Source organism: Agelaius tricolor, unplaced genomic scaffold (genome assembly GCF_023055355.1).
Source record: "Agelaius tricolor isolate 1412-34295 unplaced genomic scaffold, bAgeTri1.0.p SCAF_4, whole genome shotgun sequence".
Taxonomy (NCBI): domain Eukaryota; kingdom Metazoa; phylum Chordata; class Aves; order Passeriformes; family Icteridae; genus Agelaius; species Agelaius tricolor.
Window position 1 is genome coordinate 11,054,522 of NW_027269264.1, and position 26,625 is coordinate 11,081,146.

At 46.5% G+C, this 26,625-nt stretch overlaps 1 long non-coding RNA gene across 2 annotated transcripts; it reads left to right on the forward strand.

Annotated features, from left to right (window-relative positions):
- The first annotated feature begins 2,254 nt into the window (after positions 1-2,254).
- On the forward strand, positions 2,255-26,404 carry LOC139588838 (uncharacterized). 2 transcript variants are annotated; one of them, XR_011678835.1, is made up of 4 exons: positions 2,255-3,958; positions 17,367-17,506; positions 24,097-24,230; positions 24,323-26,404. It is a non-coding gene; the product is annotated as an uncharacterized lncRNA (long non-coding RNA). The 2 variants fall into 2 exon arrangements; XR_011678836.1 differs by lacking the exon at positions 2,255-3,958 and adding an exon at positions 13,246-17,272.
- The last annotated feature ends 221 nt before the right edge of the window (positions 26,405-26,625 follow it).

A 26,625-nucleotide genomic window follows, 5' to 3' on the forward strand; every position in this document is an offset into this window, starting at 1 on the left:
TTGATTCCATCATGCTGCAGGAGGAACGAGAGTAAGTAAGATAGAAAACACCATAATGAAGTTCATAATACAATCAAAAATGTATGATATCTACATAATATTACCCATACAAAATCTATCACTTGAACTTTCTTTTTATCTCTGCAACAAAGTTTAGAGTTACCATTTTTTCTGTCTAAAGTTTTCAGCTCAGATCCTGCTGACACTAAGGTCTGCAGCCTTCAGCTGCAGTCATTGATTGTGAGACCACGACACTGCAGAGTTGTACCCTGCACAAGGGCCCTGTGCCTTTGCCTCTCAAGAGTGGAGTTTCTGCTGCTAGAGAGATTACCCCAACCAAAATCCCACCTGCTTGCATCTCCAAGAGCAATTTCCACCCATGGAAAAAAATCCAGTTCACTCCTCATGCAGTTGCCCTGTTACAAACCACACCTCTGAGCTCCCTCAGGGGTAGCCTACAGGGACACCGTGCTCTTCCTTAGTCCTATGCTCCTTCCAATTCAACCAAACAAGGGAAGTGGACGCTAAATGTGTGGACAGCCCTTTCATGTACATCGATAGTTTTGTTTCTACGTCAGAATTCCACTCTGAGGTGAGGAAAAGTTTTGCCTCTGTGTCCCAGGAACTATAGGGCTGTATTTAATGTCCTTCAAGTTAAGGCTCTGGCAAAATCAAAATCCCAGATCATATTGGCTGAATGCCAATGAAGTGAGACCACATACCCATGGCACAGCCACCACCCCAAGCTCAGCTGTATCTGTCATGGAATGGCAAGTTTGGGGTTTTTATTTGCTATGTGTTTGGTGCCAGCACCTTGCAGTTGGAAGTGTGGAGAGCATCACAGCCAGGCACCTCATGACACTTGGTGACAAGGTGCTTAGCCCTGCCTGCAGTTTGTGGTTAAGATTTGAGAGGGGACGGACCATAAGACTGAGCCTTTTGGAATAAGACAGTATTCATGCACTTTCAGAGCACATTCCACAAAGAAGTATCCAGAGTGACTGAGCTTAAGATACTTTGCACCTAACTGGAGTTCATGGGAGACAAGAGCAAGGAGGTGATTGCATGGATTTTGGAAACACGTTGTGGCTAGATTGTGGTGTGGGAACCAAGGTGAAACCTCTGAGGGAGAACTGATGTGCAGCTGGACATGGAGTATGACCACGTGGCAGAAGAGAGGCTGGAAAACAACATTCTACAAGTGTAGTATTGACAGGGGCAGCACAGTCGGGACAGGCGGAGACGAGAGATCTCTGCAGCCAGGTTGTGGAACTTGCAGTTTATTGCCAAGGGCCTGGGTGCAGGGCCCCGCTGGGAGCCACCAGCCACAGCTCGGAGCAGGCCCGAGAGAAGACAGGGGTAGAGAGGATGAGAGGGTAAGAGCATAAAAGCATAAGAGAGTAAAAAGAGTAAGAGCATAAAAGGCAACAGCAAAGAGAGGAGGTAAGAGAGCAAAGTTCCCGTTACAATACAACAAATCATGTTCTGTGTTGGATATTCTGATTCTCACTAACCAATCTAGTACAATATACAAATCCTCTAGCATTTCCATACTGCCTATAAGAATCACTACATTACCATACTGTGCTACATTTTAAACCATAAAAACTCCTCTTTGGACCCCTTCTGCCAAGCTGGCAGGGTCTGCTCTGACCCTTGGACCTGCCTGCAAGCAGAGGGTCTTGTTTCATCAAAAGGAGATTACCTTCAGTCAGCCACACCGTTGTTTTCCAGTTGTTCAGTAACTAAGGGATCTCAAAGCTTGCTTTCATTTCAATCTCACTTATAGTTTCTATATTGTCAAAATCTTTTGCCAGACAATCGTATTTGTAAGGCTTTCCTGTTTCATCTTCCCCAACATACAAGGATACTGCATATTTTCACCAGCTTTTCACTTGCCTTGTCTAGTTTCACTCTCCATCAGTGGCCTGGTTGTTTACTATCTGTGCTGTTTTTCCAAATTACTGCAGCTTCTCATCCCTTTGTTGAGTTTTCAATGGGAACTTGTGGCTGCAGGGGGGAAAGAATTTCTTGCTGAGAGAATCAATGGATATAGCCAGTGTGGTGTGGGAGACTTGAGTTAGCTGTTGAGGTCATTCTTCTGTAGAAAAAACCAAAACATCATGGTGGCTTTAAAATAGGCCATGTCTCAGGCCAGAAACTGGGGCAAGAGCCATGGGCAGCCGGAGCCTCCATCCAGCATGGTTCCACTGAGGCACGGCAGCCAGCATGCTTGCCTGACAGCCCAGCAGCTCCCCTGCCTCTTGGGGGGAGACAGGACCTGCAGCAGGTGAGCTGCAATAGGGGCAGGTGCAAGTGGGCAGGGCAGGCTCTCTCAGAGCAGAACACCACTTCTGAGCATTCCCTCAGGACGCTGCCCCACTCGGGAATTCGGTGTGAGCAGCATGATGGCAGAAGGGTTGGCCATAGAGCATGGGAGATGTGCAGGATTGGTGCTCGGTGGTACTGAACTAGAGGGAGTGGCTGACAGAGGAAGAGGCAAGGCCCCAGCCTAGAGGGACTTAGGGACCCCAACCTGAGAGGCAAGGCCCCTCACCGCAAATGGGAGCACGAATGGAAAGCTTGGGAAGCTCAGCAAAGGAGAGATGCGAGTGCTGCCCTGGGGCAGTAGTGTCCTGTGTGCTGGTCCCAGACTCCAGGGAAGGCTGTGCATGGGGCTGGACACTGGCCAGGAGTGACTCTCACAGCAAGTGAGGTGCACTCCTGTACTGGGTTTCCTGAGGAGCACAGCCTGCCAGGCAAACTGAGGTCTGTGCCAGCACTCCTGAACAGTTAAACATGGAAACTTGCTGTGCACACTGGCAGCGAGAGCCTCATTCAGCTAAAAGACGTGGAGCCACAAAATGAAGGGATAGAAAACACCACATGTGATGTGGGCAGCAAGGAATGGTGAGGATGCAGCCTGAGCTGGATGGGCCGTGACACATTAATTTGTTCTCCTGATGAAGGAGAATTTAGAGTTGGTTTCCAAGAGAATAAGCTGCCCATTCTTGCCTTTGCATCCCCCAGATATCACTGGGAGTAGTGCAGATCTGTCAGATGCTTCAAAAAGGAGGAGCTGGCTTTTTTTGGAAACATGCAAAGCAGAGTCAGGCTCTTCTATAAGCTGAAAATCACTTGCTATGCTTTTTGGGTGGTTGTGGGTTTTTTTGGTGGGGGTTTTTTTTTTTGGTTTTTGTTTGTTTTTTTTTTTTTTTGGTGTGCAGATGTTCAGAAGTTTGCATGGCTCTTGCTCCCCTGAAGCCTGTGAATTTCAGCACCTCATGAAAATCATCCGGATGGGTATCTTTGAATAGCCATCAGACACCGCTGGCATGGAAATAAGCTCTATTTTGCCTATCAAATGCCCTATTTGGGCAGTCATTCAACAGTTTTGAGAGGCTGAATCTCCGGCAGGGTGAACATCTCCTACTCAGTATTTCCCAGGTACCGTGCTGGGACCAGTCTGCTCTGCTGGATCCCAACAGGTGTCACTGGCATCTGACAGAAAAAAGCTCCTGCTGAGGGCCCACAGGGTCAGAAAGACCCTGAGGCTTGTGCACAGGAAGTGTTACCTGATGACAAATGTTTTTAAGACAAATTACTATTTGCCAGAGTAGTAATTCAGTCCTCTTCACAACTACTAGTGAAACCTGATGCTTGATAGAAAATTATAGAATACAGCAGTTTAGAGGAAATTATTAGTTGCTTGCTTTGGAAGCTGGGAATTAATTATTTAAATATAATTATTTAATTAATTGCCATGTTGTGAACAAAATCTATAGCAAATATCCTGCTTTACTTCAATATGCCATGTGGAAAGAAGTAATATTTCTTTTTTTTTTTTTTCTTTGTTGCAGACAGAGCCACATTGTCCTGGAAAATGGCTTTTTCTAACTCACACTTACACATGGGATGGAGAGGGGACAGGTCATTTTGGCCAAACTGTAGTTAAGAGGTAAATTTCCCAGTGCAGGTGAGAGAAATTTCTTAGTGCTCTTTGTTGGCAGTGTTCTTCATGTTGTTTCACCCAAACATGGGTATTTAAAACGCTAACAAATTGCAGAGTCAATGCCCTGTAATTTACTAACCAATTCCTCATCCCAAAACATGCTCTGCACTGTGGTTCTTGCAGAGCACTCGCTCGTGGTCACAGACCGTGCATCAGCCAAGGAGGAAGATAAAGGGCAGCAAAGGCGCTGGTAGATGGGAGCAGTGGGTTAAGACTGGGAGCACATGAAGGAGGGGGAAGAGAAGTACCGTGGAAATGCAAGGAATGTGGAGAGGAAGGGTTGGGGGTGGAGCTGGAAGGAAATGAAGAGCCTTTGACGGAACACTAGTTGGGAGGTTTGTTTTGTGGAGAGAATCTTGTACGGGTAGATGGAAAAAAGCTCACCTAAGTTTTGTCTTCTCTGGATCTTGGGCTGGAATCAAATGCTCTCAGTATCATCACTTTAGTGCAAGCAAAAAAACATGAAAAGTAATGTCACAGCTTTCTAGGACTAGTCTACACAGACAACGAAAAGGAGCTTTTTTGTTCCTTACTTTTTTCTTTAAACTAAGGTAAATCGGTAAATCACTGAATAACCTGTATTACTGAGCATTATTAAACAAAACACTTGTTGCCCTTCCCTGGAAACGGCAGCTTTTAGCACGCTTTGCGTGACTCTACTTGATAACAGAAATAAGCTGTTTCAGTAGGTGGGTTCAGGCACCCAGCCCTTTTGGAGAGATTGTGTGCCAAGTTTGTGACTCATCTTCGGGGCTTTCTGGGGAAGCCCTTAGCGACAAAACAGGTCAGAGGCAGAGCTGGGCTGCAAAGACTTCGGGACAGAGCCTGCAGCAGGGATTGCAGGCAGAGACAAAGGCACAGCCACGGCGTGGCCCTGCGGCTGGAGGCAAAGCCCCCAGCTTGGAAATAGCTCCCAGTTAAAGCTGAGGAGCCTCTCTGGGCTCTTTCCTGCCCTTGGGCGAAGCCAGGGGAATGCCTAGGCTGGAGAGTGTGTGTGTCAAGCACTGATCGAGGAAAGAAAAATTGTACTTTAAAAGGCCAAAGAAATGCAGCATTGTGTGCATGCATGTGCCCGAGCCGTGCGGAGTGCACCGCTGGATGTTAAACCACGCCTGGCAGCGGGGCGAGCTGTGAGCGCCGCTGCGGCCACGGACGCATTCAACTCGCGGGGGCTGATGCTGGAGATGGGGGATCGGTAGGACTCAGTGCTACACGGCCGTAATTCCATGCCTGAGGGATGTAAATAGTCTTTATTTAGAAAACAAAGTGTAAAGTGGGGATAGTTCGAGCTTATTGGCGCTGGCAGACAAAATCTGAATACTTTTACAAAGAGCCCCTGTTTTTTCCCCCTAGGCCCCTTTGTTCTCATTGCCACTCTCTGACCCTTCAGCAATCACCATGGTAATTACCAAGTAATGCCCTATTTACAAGTACCTTCCGAAATCTGCTGGAGTTTTGCTTGAGCCTGTAACAAAAATGTCTCTCCCCAGATAAGAAAATGGATTCTTTCTCAAATTCAAGTTTTGGTTGTTGGGGGTTTTTTTGTGTTTTTTTTGGTTTTTTTTGTGGTTTTTTTGTTTTTTGGTTTTTTTTTTTTTAACAAGATTGAAAAGGCAGTGAATAGCTGGCATCCTGCTGAAGTTAACAGATCTGTGGGGATTTACACTAGATAAGCGTCTGCCCAGCGTTTGCCTGCGGCAATACCTCTAACCAAAAGTGCGTAGGTCGTGGTAATCTGGAGAGAAAGAAGTGTTTTTAAGTTTTGTGCTGCTAATAAAAATAGGCAGGGCACTGCATGTATTTCCGGGGACAGCAAAAAGTTTCAGAAATCTCTTTCTGACTTTGGACAGTCTGGTCTTGCTTGTTCTGTGACCAGTCCGTATTTCTCTCGTGAAGCCTGTGCCACGGGACAGGTTTCCCAAAGAGATGGTGGGATCTCTGTCTGTCGGACTTTTAAAAATTTTACTTAGTCATGGCCCTGAACAAGCTGATCTAACTTGGGGTATAACCATACTTGAAATTTTTGTTGGAGAAGAAACTTTGTCATTTCTGCAGTTCTCTCTGTTCGCGTGGTAAAAACACGATTTCCAGGGGTTTCTGTCAAATCAGCTCAAATCCTGTCAATGATACAGAAAAGTGCTTTGAGAACACAAGCGAAGGACTTCTCAAAATGCCAGGTGCTCAGGTTTTCTTTCTTCCGGCTGGCTCTGACAATTTTCCTTAGGCAGTTTGGGTATTCATATGCAAATCACAGATTTGCCGACCGTGCGGTCCCATTATCAGAAAACGGATCTTCCAAGTGATTTAATAATCACTTCCAGGATCACTTAATGTTTCGGACTTGGAAAGAGAAGCAGAGTGGCAGCATTTTGAGACTTTTGAGATTCCCTTCCCTTCACTCTGCTGTGAGACAATGCAATATTTGCTCTGTGAGAGTGGCGTGGTTTTGGCTGGGATCGAGTTAATTTCTTCAGTGGTGGCTAGTATGGGGCTATGTTTTGGATTTGTGCTGAAATAAGTGTTGGTAACACAGTAATGTTTTTGTTGCTGCTGAGCAGGGCCTACACACAGCCCAGGCCTTTGCTGCTTCTCAGCCACCGGACCGGAGTGGGGGCTGGGGGTGCACACGGGGTTGGGAGGGGATGTAGCCTGGATATCTGATCCCAGCTGACCCAAGGGATATCCCGCAGCATATGGTGTCATGCTCAGCGTAAAAAGCTGGGGGAAGAAGGAGGAGGTGGGGGAGGTTCGGAGCAATGGCGTTTGTCTGCCCAAGGCCCTGTGAGGCACGATGGACCCCTGCTGTCCTGGAGATGGCAACACCTGCCTGCCCGTGGGAAACCGGGAATGAATTTCTTGCTTTGCTTTGCTTGTGTGTGTGGCTTTACTTTACCTATTAAACAGTCTCTATCTCAGTTTTCTTGGTTTTGCTCTTCCAGTTCTCCCCCCTATCCCACCGGGGGGAGTGAGTGAGCAGCTGCGGGGGACTCAGTTGCAGGCTGGGGTTAAACCACAACAGAGTGTCTTTATTACTTTAAAAAACAGAGAACAAGGGAGAGGTGGAAATTTAAACGTGAAAATAATTTTTAAAAATACCGTTTCTTCCTATAAGAAGTGTTTATTTAGATGTGAACACAAGAAAAGGTCTGAGGGCAGGGATGGGCTAAGATCTGCTTACAGTAAGCGAGCAGAAGACTCTCTGGTCTGGGCAAGGTGCTAAACACAGAGGTGCAGCCCTGACCTCTGCAGACAGCAGAAAGAGGGGGCCTCTGCAAGGTACCTCCCCTCTAAAGGCAGGAGATCACAGCTGGGCTCAGTACAGCCTCCCTGAGCCCAGAGAGAAAACCAGGGCAGTGCATCCCATGGGCAGCACATGGTGCCCCCATTCCTTCCTGGGGGCCCTCGCAGGTCATTCAGGGGACACCCCCTCTGGGGAGTGGAGCAAACCAACATCCCTGCATGGACCACAGCAGCGAGGGGGAATAACTCAAAGGAGGGGGCATTGGTGCATCCCCTTGGCTGGAGCTGCCAGCCCAGTGCTGTCAGTGACGCTGTGCCATGCTGAGGGCTCGGCTGTGCTGGAGGGATGGGGTGGCTCTTGCTGGTTCAGTGCAAATAGCTGAACACTGAAGGTAATTTCTTTCATTCGCTTCTTACACATCCTGAATGGGGCGTGTCAGTTTTTTCTCCTCAGAACTAGTCTGGGCAACACTGAGAGAGGAGTTGAAAAATTGGAGCTAATCCTGCAGGAATGACTCATTCTGGCATAGGATTTGCAGAGCAAGATGAGAAGTTCAGGTAATACAAAGGGAAATGGAGGCTGTAGTAAAACTCTGTGGTTTGGAGCACGACAGTTAAAGCCAAAGTTGGAAACCCCCTCCCATCAAATTGCTGAACTCAAAACCTTGGCAATGTCTAGAGCAAGACGATATTCAAGCACACCACTAGCTGCAGAAACTGAGGCTCTTTCCCATGGGACCTGTAAGTTGGATTGCTAATTACCATGGGTCTGGAAAACAATTACTATTATTTCATCATTATTTTTAATTAAACACAAATAAAGCAATGGCCATCCTTTTAAAGTTGGACTTTGAAATATTTTCTGCACTTTTTAGCCAGGATTACCCTGGCCAAGTCCAAACAGAGAAACACTGGAATTTTGACAAAGGTTTAAGGTAATTTTCAACCAGATTTCTCTGGCAAGGACAGTAAAGTAGTTGGGGTGAAAGCACAAGCATAGCCTAAATATCTGGGTCCAGGAAAGGAAGGCTGGATTTCTACAAGGTATAATAGACATATAATAGACATAGGAATATTTTTCCCCTGTGTCCTTTCACAAGTCTTTTAACTACTTTAGCTTGCTTTCTTCACCTGGTATCTTTGCAGACACATCCACCAGATTGCAGACCAGTAGCTGAAGAGAGCACACCTCCAGAGCACAGATTAGAGAAAGTAATTTTTCCATTATTATTTAAAACATTTCACCTTGTAAAATAAAAACGTTGGTGTGGTTACAGCAAAAAGCTAAAGCATCAGGGAGCCACAGAGGACACTTTTCCATCCCAGCTGTGAGAATCCATCTAGAACACAGCTTCTCCTACTCGTTAGTAGAGATATGACACTTGCAGGAGAGGTGCACTTAGATGAAGACTAAGTTTTAAAGGAAGCTATTTCTGAAATGCCCAGAACATTGGCAGAAGTGTGGCAGCCTTTCAGTAGACGGAGGTCCTGATCTACAAGCCAGGGTGGGAGAAAACCAGCTGACCTTCATGGGCAGACCAGCTGAGACCCGCTGGACCTCTGGGTGCTTATGCCTGGCAGGCAGTGATATGCTGGAGTCCCTGTGGCACAGCTTTGGCAGCAACAGCTTGTGTCTTGCTGCTCTTTAGACTTCGCTGTGGGCAGGTGTGAGCTGCAGAGTGGTCTATGGAAGCAGCACATGGGATCTCTGGAAGCAGCAAACAGGATCTCAAGGCTTGCTGGAGCTGTCAGCCCACCCAGGGCCCGGTGGGGCTGGGCCAGGGCAGGCTCAGCTGTGCCTCCTCGGTGGGGCTGGTGCAGCTTGGGGCTGCTGTGCATGCCGGTGCATTCTCCCGAGGATTAGCCCTGCAAGGAATGTGGGGCCGGAGGAATGTCCTCCTGGTGCAACCTGAAAACCTCGGTCTGATACAGCCTGAAAAACAGGGTGGGTTGTGGCAGCTCGGCAGCGCCATGACCCCTTGGCTCCGTGGCTGGGGGCCATGGGAAATGATTTCAGGTGTTAGAACCCAGACTGGAGCAGTGGCCTCACATGCTGCATGGCTGAGGTGCAAGCAGCATCCTCCACGAGCAAAGGACCTCAGGTGAGGGCACTGTTGGCAGGCTTGGACTCGTCTCCCAGTACATTCTGCCACTTTCTGTGACACCAAGGTCCTATGCCCCTACAGAGCAAGCTGGGCAGTGGTTATGGGGAAATGGGTTTTTCTTCAACACTCTGGGGCTTGAGAGTTCTTTTCTCTCCCTCTTACACCCAGCTGCTTAGCATAGCTGTCAGTGCAGATACTGACCCAGCTCTGTAGCCACCAGTGCTCTTATCAGTGTGGCATCAGGAGGTGTGTGCTGCTGTGTGCCCTTTCCTAGAACACCCCTTGGGCAAAGAGGGTGTAACTGGCCAGGAAAGCCATGCTAGATGGACATCTGGCAAATTCAAAATAAAACTCAGTCCACATATGATGCTCATCCCAATTGATTCCTTCATAGACCTCAGCCTCTCCCCGCATTGCTTGCTTCAGAGATAGACCACAGTTGTTTTTCTGGTCCCAAGCCTTCCTGTAGTAGTACCAGGTGTTACACAGCTTGCACAGCAGAGGTGCTGCCTCACCTCTCTGCCAAGTGAGGGGTGTTTCAGCACTGCACGAGTCTCCAGGGCCAGGGCTGGGTGTGGATATCTCATATCTCGTGCAGCTGCTGTGCACAAAGCTGTTTTCCAATGAGCTCATGGCAGGGTCAGCGCCAGAACCGGGGCAAACAGAGCGTAAAGAGGGTTTGCACCCACATGCTGGCCCCATGCAACCTGTATTTGGAAACTGGGGCTTAACTCCTGATCAAATTCCTGCCAGGTTATTGCTCAACCTCCTTGTCGAGGCAGGAGCTGTGTGCGCTAGGTGAAGGCATTTGGCCTCATGCAGCTACACAGCAATATCTTTCCTGGCAGCTGCTGCTTTGGGGCTTTTTCCCCTCTCCTTATCTGGAGGGGCTGCCAGACACCTATGAGAGAGACTTAGGAACTAGGTCAGCATTAAATATGCTGGGACCCTGAAATTCAGAGCTTCCTTGTACTCCTGTTTGATGTAGCCATAGGAGATCTCTCAGCTGCCCAGCTCCTGTCTGGGAAGCTAAACCAAGGCAAAAGCCCAGCTAATAGTTTAGAGACCCTGGAGATAGAAAGTTGCACTGTTGGCTCATGATTTGTGTAAGCCCACCTGCAGTTCTTTTGCACTATAAAGACCTAGGGACAGGTAAACATGCAGAAGGAGGTAGGAAGGGAAAGAAGGAAGGAAGCTCTGAGGGCACCACAGAAAATCCACAGCAGACTCAGGGAGTGCCATTTCTGTCATGGGTAGATAGAAGTGTGTATCTCCCTTCCTTGAAATACAGACAAAAGCTGTTGCACATGGCCATGTGCTCAGGGATGACCCTGCCCCTTGAGCAGTGAGGCTGGACCATGTGACCCACTGTGACGTCCAACCTGACTCTGTGACTATGGAGTACCAACCAGCACAGGTGGCCCTGGGACCTACTGGTGACAGAAGCAGCTGGACTGAGCTGCCCCCTTACATCCGTGGCCCCAGGCACCCTGAGCACTGCCAAAGAGAAGCAGAGGCTGACTCATAGTGAGCCACAGAGAGGCTGAAGCAATAGAACAGGATGGCCCCCAAAGGCCTCAGACAGGTCTTCCAGGGCAGATCATTGTTCTTTTGCTCTACCCTCATTCCTTTAGTATTAAGAAAATGTTCTGCATCAAGAGCAAGGCATCACCTTCCCTTTTCACCCTATCTTCCCTCCCCTGCAAACCAACAGAGCAGCAATGGCTGTGGGGTTGTGATGAACAGTTTTCCAACTCCCGCATCTTATGTCCCAAAGAGCCTGAAACCTACAGGTTTTCACCCAAACCCCTCAGCCAGTTCCTGGCATTATCCTGAGCACATGTTCCATCTGTTCAGCTCCTGTTTCCTTTCTGTGAACCAGTGATAATGGCTTCCCTTGTCTTTCCCCTGGAAGGTCTGGCACATTGGGCAGGTACTAGGTAGGAAACATCTGCATCCAAACCTCACCACTGACTCATTACCACTCAGGCCCTTAAAATGTTCCTGCACCACAGACTTTTCTCCCAGAACCTTTCCCAGCCTTCTAGGCATTAAGCCTAAGATGGCACAGTGCCGGAGGAAGACACAGTACTTTCCTAAATGGTGCCTGAGGTTCTTCTCTGTTTTTTTTGGTGTTCATCATATTCCATTTCTTTGATTTTTTTTTTTTCCCTTCGTTTGTTTTGGAAGCCTAGAGGGCTTTCAGGAGAGGTCACTTAGGGAAAGAGGCTACAGAAAGGCGGGCATTTCTCTCTGGTTTTCTTCTGAGTCAGAGTAGGAGGTTCAGTGCAGTAGTTTATGGAAGGACTTGGGATATATGTCTGCTGCTAAAATAACTGTCTTGGTCCAATGATGGAAGCACAGGAAGCTTCTCCCAGGCAGCTATACCCTGTATTATGGTGCAGGACAGCTCTTGAGCAGATGGAAATCACATTACCACTGTGTGAAATTCTGGGCCTGAGGTGGGAAAGAGCACCTGCCCCCAGTGCTCAGAGCAAGTTCACTGGGGTGCCCAGCCCCTGCAGCCCACAGGCGTCTCCCCCAACACCTGCAGGAACAAGGACAGGAGGGCACTTGAGCTGCCAGGGCTTCTGGCCTTGTGAGTGGCTGGGACCCCACCATGGGCTGCACTGTGTGCTGCTCTGGGCCTGGAGGAGCTCCTGCCTGTTTCTGGCAGGACTTTCAGTCACAGCCAGAATAGCACAGGGCTCTGGGGGGGGTCTCCTGGCAGCCACAGCTGCCCCTGCCAGAAGAGATCCATTGTGCCTGGCTTGCTCAAAGCACTTCTGGAGTTCTGTAAATGAAACCACCAGTGCATGAAATATGTAAATACTCCTCTGAGTAGTGATGCTGACCCTTGGTCCCTCTTTCTGGCCCACTGATCTTTTAATAGCTTAGCCTTAATGGAAGGGTCTGACACCACCTCCTTATGCCCTCCCACTAAGAGGGCAACATGTAGCCTGGAGGAGCAAGAATTGCTCTGTAAAAGGGGGGGAAGGTGGGAAAGGGTTGTCCATGGGCAAAGAAGGAGTTGGCATGGGGGGCCCAGTGCATGGGGTTTGGGAGGGAGAGTGCTCTCCCTTTGGGAGGCAGAGCAGGAGTACCCTGGGGAGGGGGTTGGTGTCCGTGAAATTTCCACTGCAGACACGTTCCTGGAGTTCTCCATTGCCCAGCAGAAGCTGGGTCCACGTGTCTGCTCACACCATGTGCCCCAGCAGCTGCAGGGGAAAATGCCTGGTTTGGGGCTGGGCTGGGCTTTGACAGGGGAATGTATGCACAGATCAGTGCCTGAGCTTCATTCCCTGTGCTCAGGCTACATTACCAGCAAGCTGCTGAGTAACTTCTGGGTAGCATGAAACAATATTTCCCAAACCAGCCCTGCCCATGATTCATCAGAAGAACTCTTATCTTCATCATTCAAAAGCTTTTGTCATTTAAATGAAGGAACAACTTCCTGCCGGCTGGATGGGCGATTACCCAACACAAACTGCAGATATTCAAAGGGAAGGGCCTGTGATCCATTAGTTGGCTAAGGGCTATTCTTCAGCCCAAGAGCCAGGATAATCCTAGGTGGGAACATCCACAAAGGGGTCAGCTGTTAAAGGAATTTAAGTGCCTTTACATTGGCATCTAGAGCCCTGCTGGGAAGCTGAACCCTATGGAAGACCTCCTGTGACCTTTTTCACAAGTCTTGGGGGAAGGCTTCTAAATCACTGAGGCACGTCTGAAGGCTTCGCTCTCTGTTTTCTCCATCAGTGGGCTTTCAAACAATTGCATCCTTGTCACACATTTGTCAAAGAAAAAGGGGGAGATGAAGAAAGAAATTTCAATAGTCTCAGGGCTTTGCTTACGGCTGTGTTAATGCTGAATAGCACGCGGAGGTGGAAGGGATATCCTGAACAATGTCTGGTCTCCAGGCAGAATCCGTTTCCCATGACAGTGCCTTTCTGAAGCAGGAATGCCAGCATGAAGCAAAACTTGTTAAAGTAGTAAAGAAGAGATCTCTATTGTGTCCTGTGTGACAGAATAATCCTCCTTCAAGAGCAGACTGCTGTCTCTTTCCCTCCCATCTGTGAATTTTGGCTTCAATCAACTTCGTGATTTCTGCAAGGTATAAAATTAAAGTCCTACCCCTTAAAAGCAAACCAGCCAACCTTGCAGGATCTTCCCACAGACATGCCCACAACTATGACTGTAGTTTTCCTGTACTGATTCTTAAAATGTCTGACTTCATTTACCTGAAATAAGGTTTCCTGTTAGGAGTTGCATTTGATAGGAAGAAACAAACATTTTCAAGATCTCCATCCATTCCACTGGTTAAACGTAATTTCCCTTTCTCAATGCTTTATTTGCAAGTTATCACTGTGTTTCTCAATTTTCTCCTTTAAATTTCTCCCAAATTTTCTCTTTAAAGCTTTCCTTTCTGAAGTACCTGTGAAAAACAGCAGACAATTATTTAGACTTACCAAAGCTTTCTTGCTCCTGTCTTTCCAGCTCCTTGTGCTCTGTGCTTGCCCCACATTTATGTTCTATGTTTGTACCCTGGATAGTGTGTCTTATCTCACAGCTCAGCCTCTTAAGGGTTGTATTAATAATTAATCACAAGTGTCATCAGTATTGTCAATATATATATACAGGAGTTGAATATACCAAATTAAAAGTGAAACGAGGCCTTAGTAGGGAAAGTGGGTTCTTCCTTCCCTTGCTGTATTTCAAAAAGCTACTGATTGTCATGTCCTTTCCACTTATCCTCTTTTTAAATTCCAGCAATACTCATTGTTATTGTTGGAGGTTGTTCATAGTATGTCTGTGGTTCGGCCATCAAAGGAAAATAGTTTTGGGGGTTTTTTTGTTGGTTTGTTTTTTTTTTTTTTTTTTTTTGCGCTGAGAATGGAGAAAATCCTAGTAGTGAGTCTGGTATTTGTATTAAACAGTCTTCAGTGGAAAGGAGCATCTTTCCAGGTCCGTGACCACAAGGGAAACGATGCACATAGGGGATGCCCAGCTATTGGAATCCATGCTCACAGCTCAACAGGCTTCATAAAAGATCCTGGAGACAGGGGTTTTTAATTTCATGTGCCCAAGGTGAGCATAAGCGCTGGACACCAACCACCACAAAAAATGGGTGTCAGAGACAGCCCTGGGACCTGGCTGGGCTCCTGCGCAGTCCCTGCCCAGGAACGACTGGGCAGGCCTGGGGCATGCTTCTGGTGTCCTCACATTCCTGTCTTGTGAGATGGTTGAGAGATCTGTAGCCTGGAATATTTGGAGGGAAATTCCCATGTCAAACAAATGGCAGTGTTGGTGGGACCTTCTGTTTGATGGTAAGTGGTACCCAGATTTGGGTCTGGCACTTGAGGCTTAAGTAACTTGTTACAGCCTTTGCACACAAGCAAAACAATTCCTCCTAAATTTCAAAGTTACACATTTCCAAATGTAACAGCTCTGCACTGTTTATTTAGGAATTTCTTACATTTTTGAAACAGAAGTCCGTCAGCAAGCACTCAGATTATGGATCTTAGTTCATCAGTAATTTAATTATGTAGCCTTAAGATTCAGACTGCCTCTTTTTAAGAGGTATGCTCTAGCTGAAGCAGGTGGGTTTGGTAATCCTGTACCACAGCTGAAACTGGTCCATTTAGCTCTACATATAGTGATACTCAAAACCAGCCCCTTCACTGCACACAGGAGCACTATCATGACAGACAAGCAGGGTTCATACCGCTGCTGGAGTTTCTAGATGCACACTTCAGACTATAAAAGTATGCTTTGGTGGCAAACTAAATTATTTCTTGAATTTGATCCAAACTGACAAACGGTTTTAATTGAAAAGAGAGGAGTAAAAGTTCCTGAAAGTGGAAACAACACATTTTTACATTTTCCAAAGGAATTCCTTTGCTTTGTTGTTTCACGAGAAGCTTTCAGTTTGAAACTGACCCTGAGCTGTTTTTTTTTTTTTTTTCTTCTTTTTTTAATTAGTGAAAAAACCCACTACCCTCTGAAAGGAAGAGGAAGGTTTCCTTTTGGTCCAGGTGAAGTGAAATAAGTAGTCTGGCTCACTTGCTGCCATGCACAGTCAGAAACTTGCCCTCCCTAGACATTTGCATGCTGAAAATCAGTGTTCACAGGAAGAAGAGAGTTCAGGAGAAGCAGGGTGAGATGGGTGCACCATTTCTCAGGTGGACCATTCTAAAAATTGTTTTTTAAAAACTTTTTAATTGCCAGTTCCTTCAAGTGTGGCGGGATGCAGTTTCTGATCATAATCCCACCACCATTGTATTGTTGTAACAAGTGGGCTGGTCTATCTGTAATGAAGAGCCCATCCATGGCAATTTAGAGCTGCTCAGAGAGGAACGTTCACTCCCATGGCTCACCTGTGGGCTGAAGTGGTTTAACCGAATCCTTCTTATGCATTTCAGTGAGTCCCCACTCTCCAAAAATTGCTGACAGTAGTGCATCCTCCTTGTGTGGGAAGTGTGGCACAATACAGTGTTTGCGTAGGTACCAGTCCACTTGTGCTTCCATCAGCTGTAAAGTTCACCAGAAACAGCATCTTCTCCTACCTAGATCTTTGGCTACTTTACTTCAGAGTAATGCACCAAGAACAGATGTCTGCTGGATCTGTGTCAGGAATAGTGGGAAAAAGAACTTTCCACAGAGTTATTTTTTTATCCATTGCTTGCTTTTTAATCCATGTGACAAGTAGACCACAGATATTCAAGGGATACTTATTAGGCACCTAAAATGAGATTAAGTGGACTTGCAAAGCCATTTGGCTGCTATAATTATCTTCCTCCTGTTTACATTGCGCCTTTAGCTGAAGTTTGGGCAGGACTGATGAGAAACCGGGATCACTCATGGGTGTAAGTTAGTATTAGTCATATTTCCCTGATTTCTGCATGGCTGCTACAGATTTCAGATGGAAGCCAAGTGGAAAGGAGATTAAACTTAGTGTTGCTTCCTCCAGCCCAAGGTCTCTTACACAGTCAAGATGTTTCAGCACTTTTGGGGCGGTCCATATGTCATTGGGGTTGTTGTAGGTCTTCATATGTGATCTCCTGGCCATCTTCACTGCACTGTCTGTGGTTCCTGCAGTTTCTTGTCAAAGGATGGGGAACCCATGCCCCTCTGAGGAGTATGCTGTGGGGGATAAGCTCAGAGGGCAGTTGCTTGGCTCAGTTTATGTGAGTAAAATGCCATGCATTGTGATGGAAGAGATATCAAACAGAATCTTAACAGAGTTATCCCACTTTTACAATAATGTCAGGGGATGAGATGAAAAGTGCAGTACTGATACGTAGATATAGCTTACAGTTTCTTTAATGCTAAGACAGTTTTGTTTGAAAGGAGATTGGGTTGCAGTGCATGGACACAGTCCCCATGCTGCTGTCCTAAGGGTGAACAGTAATGGGAGTTCTGTTTGAGAAGGAGGTCCTAAAATCAGTGGGCTTATGGCACTTAGGAGAACGGCACAAGACTGGTGCCAAACTCCACTTTATAAATCCCTGGATTTAATAGATAGGCACAAGAGTCCTCAAAATTTGTCCAGAAAAGTTTATATTTGGAAACAGAGGCCTTGACTGGAAAAACTGAGATGTCTGACAGAGAGTATATCAGCAAGCAGAAGGGATGACTGCACATGCATGGGGGTGTGTGCATAAATTTTCCATTTACATAAGGATGGTTGGCAAAGGCTCTCTGGGCTCTAGAAAGAGAGAGGCCCAAAAGCTCAGATGACATTTGCTGGAGAGAAGAGAAAGGAGCTTGTGGGCAGGCCTCAAACACATGCAGTGTATTTAGCTTGTCATCATAATTTCTGATGCATTTTGGTTGTGAGGGGAGAAATCCTGGGGAGCGGAAGGCAGCTTGTGCTTGTGATACCAGACAAAAGTGAAAGACAGCTAATGTACTTTAGGTGGGTCACCACCCCTAAATATGCCGTGGGTGCAAACTCCCTAAATTTAAAAATCTGAAAAAGTGAAACCATCTGTTTGACACGCATTTTGTAGCAGCAAGGATTACTCTGTGTGTGTGTGCCACTGTGCCGGGAGAGTCGACAAAAAGAAACTGGCAGCAAATCTGCAGTGACCAGCCAGAGCAGCAGCCTGGGATAAGACAGCATCCAGCCCCAAGGACTCTGTGGAAACAGGTGAGGAGAGCTTGGAGTTATTACACTTCAGTGCCTCATTGTGTCCTGTCTCTCCGTTGTCCACTTCCTTTGTCTCTTGTGGGACATGGCACCGTAAAGACTTTTGAGTTTAATATCCCTAAGACTGAAGCCAGCATAACATCAACAGTCCTAAAATTTTATTTTTGTTGGTGTTGTTGCAAGCAAGAGATGCCAGCTGCTGGGTGCTCCAGACTCCCTCTCAAGGCACTGGGCTAGGACAAACTCTGCTGCAAGAGAGCATGTTGTGAGCCTCCCTGGCAAGTTCTTCAGATGCCCGTTCTCCTCCAGTGTTGTATCACCTATGTCTGCTGCCTCCAAGAAACCACAAAATGATCCTCAAACTCCTTCCCTACAGTTTCTGTCTCATGGGGCTGAGATTAGAACATGTTTCAACTTAACATCTTGCAACTTTGCTGGCTTCCCTCCCAAGGAAAAGGTGTGGAACAGACATTTAGAGAGGTCTAGGAAACGCTCAGGCAGAGGGGGAGCAATCCATCACTTTGTTGAGAGGGAAGTTCCTCTCAAAAATGGCAAATCCTTTGTTAAAAGGTGATAAACTTAAGGTATGGGTTTTTTTATTAAAACTAGTTGAGAAGTTTGTGCAGAATTTGTTAAAAACCATTTACAGTTGTAAAAAAAAATGTTTGAAGACTAATTAAAATAAAAAAGAGGTATTCCAGTGAAGCTCAAACTCAGCCTTCCACACTCATGGAGAGCCACTTCCCAGTGGACTGAGCTAGCTGCAACTAGGTACTGCCAGATGATACCCCAATGGTGCTGTGCTCTGCAGTTTCACTAGGAAACTGGCTCACACACAATTCTGCGTGGGGGGATCCTTGCCTGAGCTGTTCCTCCAGCTTGCTGGTGACTCACAGGCATGAAACACAAAATTGAGAAATATGCTGCCAGTGACAGCCCTCTTTATCTCCAGACCATGTCTGTAAGGCTCCAGAGCCTGCCTTGATTATCCCAGCCATGCCTGATCTCTCACTTGTCTGTTCACCTCCATCCTTCCAGAGGCGTACAGCAATGCCATCACTGGCCAAAGCCTTATCTTTTTCCCATCTGGGTTTCTCTTCCAGGAAAAAGGATTGTACCCAGTTCCTTCTTGAGGAGGCAAGGAAAGCCAGGCCCCTCTGCTTGTGTCTCTCACACCACATAGGCCCAGGAGGATGCCATCTCTGCTCTGAAGCAGTCTCTGAGCTCCAGGCCTTATTAAATAGTAGAGGAAGAGAAGCACATGCCTACCACAAGGTTTCATATTCAGCCAGTTAGCTTTGCCAACAGCTTCTACCTGTGCTCTTTGCAGCAGAGAAAACTGCCTAGGTTTCCTGATTTTCATTCCACATGCAGCCTGTAGTGCAGCATTCTGCTGCAAGCTCAGCGGATCATTTCCAAGTCAATGGAAACTTCCAGCTGAGCCGTGCTCGGCAACTTCACTGCTGCCTTTCCTGCTCTGCAGAAGCCCTTGTTTCTCTGTGCTCTTCATGCCTCTTCTCACCTGCACAGAACATGGAGAAATCACCAGCAGCTGAGATCTGAGGCTGTTTTGGCTGCTGCATCATGACTGTTCCTCCAAAGATCAGTGATGTGACAGGCTTTGCTATATAGAAATCAAACACCACTAGCATGTGTGACATAATTTTTTAACATTTTTAACATGAAGCACCTGTGGTGAAAGGTTTGGCTTTGCTTTCTGAGGTCTTTGTATCAGTCATCAGGGGCGTGACAGGAAGGACAGCAAAGGAGGAGTATGTGGCACTTCCCTTCTCAGCAGGAGGCATGTGCATACCTACATCCCTACACCTCCCCAAGCCTCTTACAGGATCCTGTGCCACATATTGTTGTTGCTTGTAGGATGGAGAGATGAGCTTCAGAAGGATCGCTATGGAGTTCATTGAAGAATTGAGGAAAAGTTTACATCTGGTGGTCTTAAGCCCAACTACCTGATCAAAGCAGTGCTGACAAAAGCTAGGTCATGCTGCCCAGGGCCTTACCCTGTCTGTCTGGGGAATCTCTGAGGACAGACATCTCACCACCTCTCTGGTGCCTATCCCAGACCTGCACTAGTCTCATAAAAAGAGGCTTTTTTCCATATGTCCAACAAGAATTTTCCCTGTTGCAGCCTGTGCCTATCATCTCTTGTCTTTTCCCCGTGGACCTTATCAATAGTCCGTGTCTCTCTCTCCCATGTAACCCTGTGGGACAGTGGACTGGGTGACAGCAGCTTAGTACCCTCTTGACCTTCTCCTCTCCAGGCTGAACAAGCCCAGCACCCTTCTCTTCCATCATGGGTCACTCAAGTGCAAAAAGGATAGCTTCTGACCACTTTCAACAAGAAAGTGAACCACCCTGAAGAAGCAGCCCAGACACCCAGCCAACATCCCACCCAGCCAACCCACCCACCACCATCAAGATCAATGGAAATGTGCTGCAGAGAAGTGGCAATCCCCTGAAAAAGCCCACTTAAACTCCCTGTAGATTTTTTTGGTCTCTTATTTCTGTCCTTCTCATACTCCTCTTTCTGGTGCTTAGCTCTGAAGAGACACACTGCTCTCTGTGTGAGCAGAACAGGCTGCATTACCATCCTAAGAACACTCTGTCTCCAGCAGATCCTCTCTCCAGTCTCCACTTGCGTGAGCTGTTGAGTGGTTAAGTGTGGATTCAAGCCTCCTTGTCATAGCTGGCTAGGCAGGCATTTCCCTGGCGACACCCTGTGTATCCTGCCGGAGAGGTGAAGGCCCTTGAGTTGGCTAGAGTGGGGGAGCATGCAGACCTCCGGGACTTCTGTTTCCCACTGTGCTTGACTACAAAATGTGCTGTGGCCCTAATCACACACAGCTTTTGTCTGTGACACAGTAGATATAATGTAAGACACAGCCTTTCCTGAACCAGAGAAGGACTGTTAAGACTGTTTATTTGCACTACTTCTCCAGGATGAGCCATGAAGCATACCCTAGTTAGTGAATAGAAGGATTTAGCTGGTTTCAGTGCTTGGGAGTAACTAGTTTCTGCTGAAATCACTGGAAACTCTCACTGCCACATAGATCAGGGCTCCAAAGACCATGGTTCTTCACACTAAGGTGCTATAACAAACTATCCTGATGCATCCTAGCAGGCTAGATACCAGACCGCTAAAGACTGCATGCCAGAAAATTCCAGGTAGTTGATGATGCCAGTCTCATGTCCAAAAGCTGCCAGACAAATCAGTGGGAAAACCTGAGAAAGACATTTTCATGTAAAAATCTTGCCTCTCTCATAACTTTTTTATGCAGGCCACATTTTGTGTTGCTTGATTGCCCAAGGAAGGAAAAGCACAGAGCATTCAGTGAGTAGATCTAATGTGAAAAATGATATTTGGGGAGTGCTCAAATAAAATTGAATAGGGAGGCAGACATGCTCTGCAGCATGTTGTGGATGTCAGAGGCAGTTGCTGCAGGTTTCTTGCACATGCTGCAGAGAAGGTAATGCAGGACTACAATGCATTACAGAGGGACAAAGCTCTTCTGGCTTCTCTGGTTCCTAGGCTCCATCGTCTTTTTTGTGATTTTTGTCATTTTGTAACTGCAGGAAAGAAATTTCCTTTGAGAAGGTCTTGAAAACTCAGAAATATGGATCTTTCTAAACTTTCCAGTTAAATATTTACTGTCCCAGACAGAAAATGCTTCATTCATCGTCTGAATGCCCCCACCTGGAAAAGAGTTACAGAGCCTCAGAGATCTTTCAGCAAACAAATTCCTTCTCATTACTGGCTCTGTGGGCATGACTGCTCTCAGAAAACTTGAAAGTCAAGCTGCTCCGGAGTGCTGCCCATACATGTTTACCTTGTATTCCAGCTTCCCTCTTCAGACTAAATCAGGTACTTTTTGTCTGGTTTGCCTAAACAAGTACAGCCGAGGAACAAATGCTGGAGCATTCCTGGGGGTTCAGCCAGGCCAGTCCTGGGTTTCTGACATTCATTTCTGTATGATTCCTGTAAACTCCAGGTTAATCAGCAATACCTGCATGCTCCTCAGCACCACACAGAGATATCAGAAATGCTTGTATATTTTTTATGTGCACTTGACCTTACTCCTACACCTTGCTTCAGGCTTTTTCTCTCACATGAAGTACAGCTGACATCTGCAAAAAACTACTTTTTAACCCAAGGTCAGACTATGGGCTGCCCTGCCTAGGGAAGCAGGCATTTTAGGTCTTGAACTTGAGCTGCCAGTCTCTGAGAGGCCATAGGGCTAAGCTGGAAGTTGCAAAGGTGGCCATGAAGGGCAAGCCATTTCCACTGCAGCCTGGACTGCTCCTGTCAGAGCTTCACAGGAAGGAGCACAACCCCACAGTGTTCCACAGAAGTCTGGTCACCATCCCCCAGGCAGAAAGACGCTGCGTTCAGCAGGAATAAATAACTTTGCATTGTGCTGGGTGGAGAACATGACTGCAGTGTGATGAGAATATTTAAAATACTGAATGCACCTGAAATCAGTGCAATAGGCTAAAACCACCCACACCACAACTAGTGAACTTGTGAGCAGTGAGTGTGCTGTGTTACCAGTTTCAGTGAAATTTCAAAAACTGAAATCCAATTCTTTTTCTCTCTCAGCAATTCAGAGTATTTAATTCCTCAGATATTAAGTTATACTGACATATTTCAGAGCGTCACAGAGAGAGCCCGTGTATACTTCTTCTCGAATGATAATGTGAATTCATACCTGATATGATTACTGTGCTGTTGGCTGGCTGGAGTAGTCCTTGGGAAAGATCTGACCTACAGATTTTGCAGCATTGTGCAACAGATTTTGCAGCATTGCTCTACAGTTAACGTCTGCAGCTTGTACCTATATTGGAAAGCAAATGGCAACACTGCTAGCAAATAGTCATTTGCCTAAGCCAAACAGGTTTCTGTGCAGCTGGTCAGTACTTGGAGCCACAGCGTCATGACTTCCATGGTCAATGCCTATTGAAGAAATCCATGCAATCCTGAGCATTTTGTCAGTAAAAAGAAAATAAAGGATGGGGGTGGAGAGAGATGAAGCCAAACTAATAAAGGAGAGAGTGGGACCTGTAACAGAGAAGTAGCATGCTTTATTTACACATTTGTTCAGTGCTGATGGGGAGGGGAGTCAGACAGCTGTGGTGCCAAAGTGCCAGGAGGAAATCCTGCCTCTAAGTATCATTCTCTAACCTGTCCAGAGTCCAGACGTCCATCACTAGTGTCCACCACAAGGTCCTGGACTGCCCACACTCCTGCTGCTTAATGCCTTGCATGGCAAACAGCACCTCCTTCCCGTGTGGGCCCCTGCTGTTCCCTCTTTCACATGAGAGAGGACATGAGCCATCATTGCAGGCACCAATTCTAGTCTGTATGAACAGACCAGTGCATAGAGCCATAGAAGCATTAGAGTATCTTCAGAAAAACCTTTGGTTCTCAGGGTGGCCACAATTCCTGTGTACACATCAGGGGTGGGAGCAGACATCATTTGTTGGCAGACTGAAGAGAGATCAGTGCAAGGCCATGGATATAGTGGGTAGGTCTGGTGGAGAGGAGGGATGGAAGGAATCAGGCTTTGTTGGCATGGAGAAGGGATGTCTCAGGGAAGCCTTAACTGCAGATGTCCAGTGACTTACAGAGAGCTACCAACCTTCTCTCGGAAGTTCACAGGGATGTCTTGTTTTAAAAAGTCTTGTTTTCACCTTTGTCATAAAGGACAAAAAGGGACACATTGCAGCATAGGAAATTCTGTTTGCACATAAGGAGTGAAACAACAGTGGTGCAGCCCTGGGACAGGGCCAAAAGAGGTGGTGGGACGTCCACAGCTGGGCATGTTCAAAATTTAGCTGGTCAAGGTGCTGACCAAGCTGACTTTGTTTTGAAGGCATTTAAGCTTAGAAAGGGGAATGGGAATAAAGACCTTCAGATGTGCCCCCCACCTGAATATTTCCATGATTCTATGTGCACAGCCTGCAGCTCCCAGTCATGTGTTAATCATGCCTTAAAAAATAATTTCTGAGTAATCCTGAGGATTATTTACGTGACCCTGGGGCTCACTTATGTGAGTACCAAGTGTAGGACTGGCTCTTAATTGAAGAGCTATACATCAGCAGCCCAATGGGATTACTCAGTCTGCAGCAGTGTCTGTCAAATTGGCATGTGTGCTTTCGGTTCATTCCTTTCAGAAGTTGCTCTGATACAGCATTTTCTGCAACATATTGCATAGCTACCTAGAAGAATTTTCCATGTGTTCCTGGTAGGAAGGAAGGTCAGGCAAACAGCACCTCCTTTCCATGTGTGTTTCAGGTTTGTTTCATGTCAGGTTAGAGAAGTGCTACAAATCAGGTTTTACATCATTGACTCACTGTTGATCTCTGTTATCAAAATGTTTGTATGCACACACAGGAATCCCTAGGTCACCTCTATTGGTGCTTAGTGATTTCTTGTGACTGGGTCTCCTCAGCACATCTGCAACCAGTTTATCTGCCTCAGCTTTTATGGATCGGGAAAGCCACTTTAATTTTAAGCAAGCTAGTTTTCTCATTCTTATGCACTCACAGATTTTCCCTTACCCACTCTCACACAGGTGTTCACAGGCACGGAGAGCTCTATGCCCAAGCAATCTGTTCAGGATCACTGGGGATGGCACAGTGGATGAGGGACACCAGGTATGAAGTTTTTCATTAGTCTCCTGCAGCCCCCTATTGGAGGCACTTCTTGGTAAGTTGATTTTTGAGCAGGTCCTGTGTACTCTCTAGGATGCAGGTGTTGCTACAGAGGGACAGTCTTGCCTCAGCACTGTTTTCTTTCAGCATCATTTCTCCTGGGTTTGGGTTTTGTGAAGTATCAGAAAGAGGCAAGACAGAAGTGTGTTCTGGGCCCTGGTTACCACCCTCCTGTTGTGAGAGCTCTTCTTTGCAAGTCACCACCTCATTTCAGCACAGGCCTCCTGGGCATGGCACAAGAAACTGCATTCAGTCAAAAGAAAGTCTCCATTTCAACTTTAGGCCTGCTAAAGAGTCCTGTGAAACACAATTAAAGGAGCTCAGAAAAGTTCAGACTGGAAGCTATCTTTGGAGGTCCCTGTTCTAACAATCTGCTCCAAGCATGGCTGACCACAAAGCTAGATCAAGTTATCTCCAGTGATGGAGATCCCACCATCTCTCTGGACAATGCCCAAGAACTGGACGATGATGCGTGATGATTTCATCTCTGTTTTCTCAGAAACTCTCTTGGATTGAATCTAATTGGGGATGCTGTCTGATCAGAGCCATCAAGCAGTGGATGGCTCCACTGGCTTCCAAGGGCCACCCAGGCCCTGCTCAGCCCAAGTTCACTGCTGACATGCCTTGCTCTCCACCAGGACTGCAGCCCTTCTGTCTGGACTGAGGGCCTCATTCACTGCTGGGCTTCTCAGAGCCATGGGCAGGACACCTCCTTTGCTCAGGCTGTGCTCCAAGAGCTTCCTGGCACCCCATTTCTGCAGCCTGTTGGAGCCCCTCTGAAGGGCTGTGTTCCTCTCCAGCTGCTCCCCCAGTGTGAAACAATCCCCAGTGCCCTCCATCCCCTCTTCTATGTTGTTCCTCAAGATGTTTAAAATATTGGCCTGGTATTAAACCCTGAGAAACTGTACATGTAGCTGTCTCCCAGCTACTCTTACTGATGGACCCCTGTCCTTAAACCTGACAGCCCATCCAGCTTTTCACTCATTTAACAGTTCACCTATGAAATCCATCATTTCATCTGTTCAACTTCAAAAGTGATCAAAAATTCCAAAATAACTTTTGCCAGAAGATTTCCATTCCTAAAACATCATCATGTGCAGACAGAAACTTTGTTTTTGTCAGTTTGATCCTTTGGTGCTGGCCCAGCCTAGGGCCAGCCTAGGGATCAAGCACATGGTTTTGTGTCCACCATCTGAACACCCTATTATTGTGATAAACTACACCCACTCATCATTTAATACCGGCACCAGCAAAAGGAGTTTTTCATATGTGAAAATTAACAGGGAAATCCGTCTTTTGTAAACTCCTAGAGTTAGAAAGTTCATGTATTATTGATCAGACAATAAAATAGGTATCATGAAAAGAGACTGACAGTGCCCTGTAAACATAGTTTTACTAATTAGGAAAAAAGGCAGGCATTGATGCTTTTATTATCTTGGGATAAAAAGTGAGCTACTGGAAGGAGTTACAGGCAACAAAGAAACATGGCTTTATCTGCAGGTTCGGTGTGCTTTAATCTGACATCCTGACAATGCTGTATGGTGAGTAATACCTAGAGTATGTCTGCCAAAGCTCTAGTGCCAAAGCACAGAGTCTACCTGTCACTCAGAAAAGGCCCAGATGAATAGCAGGACGCTAATCCCTCGGGCACCACATTGCCTGGTGCATCTGTTTGCTACAGCAGGGAGGAGATGATGCTTCCTTTCAGATTACCACAGGTGTGGAGCTCCCACACACAGCGAAAAATGCACCACTGCTAAAGTTTTCTGGTAATGGAAAGTAACATGCTTAAACTCCCAGAACACTTGCAATTCACTGTTTCAGAACTAAAGTTTACTCATTTTTCTCAGGATGACTCCATACCTCCATGCATTTCGAAGTTTGCTGTGCTACGATGAAGTATTATGTGAGAAGCTTAGACATTGTTTCTTTGCATGCTTCCCTAAAACCTTACCTGTTTTTGTAGAAAAAAAAAAAACATTTAACTGACAAAGCCTATGAATACTGTGAATAGCTCATATAACTAGTGAACACCGTTCTGAACTGATCTGAACCAATAAACCCCTTTTACAAACTATATATATGAAAATTTTTATTTTTACTTTCCAGGAAACATATCTGGAATTGTTTTTACACCGCAATAAAAGTTGAATAAAAGAGAAGATGATACCTCTGTATTTGGTCTTTTCTGTAAATCATTATTTTGTTCATTCTGGTGCTTACTGAGCAGGAAGCAATACTTACCCTCTCAATCACTATTTCAAAGAATCCTTTACAGAAGTTTCTGAAAACACCCATCATTACCTTCCCCCTGAAAGGGGTGGTTCAGCTAGGCTTTTTCTATCAGCTTCTCACTTCAATCACCTTTATTTCCTTAACTAGCCGTGAGC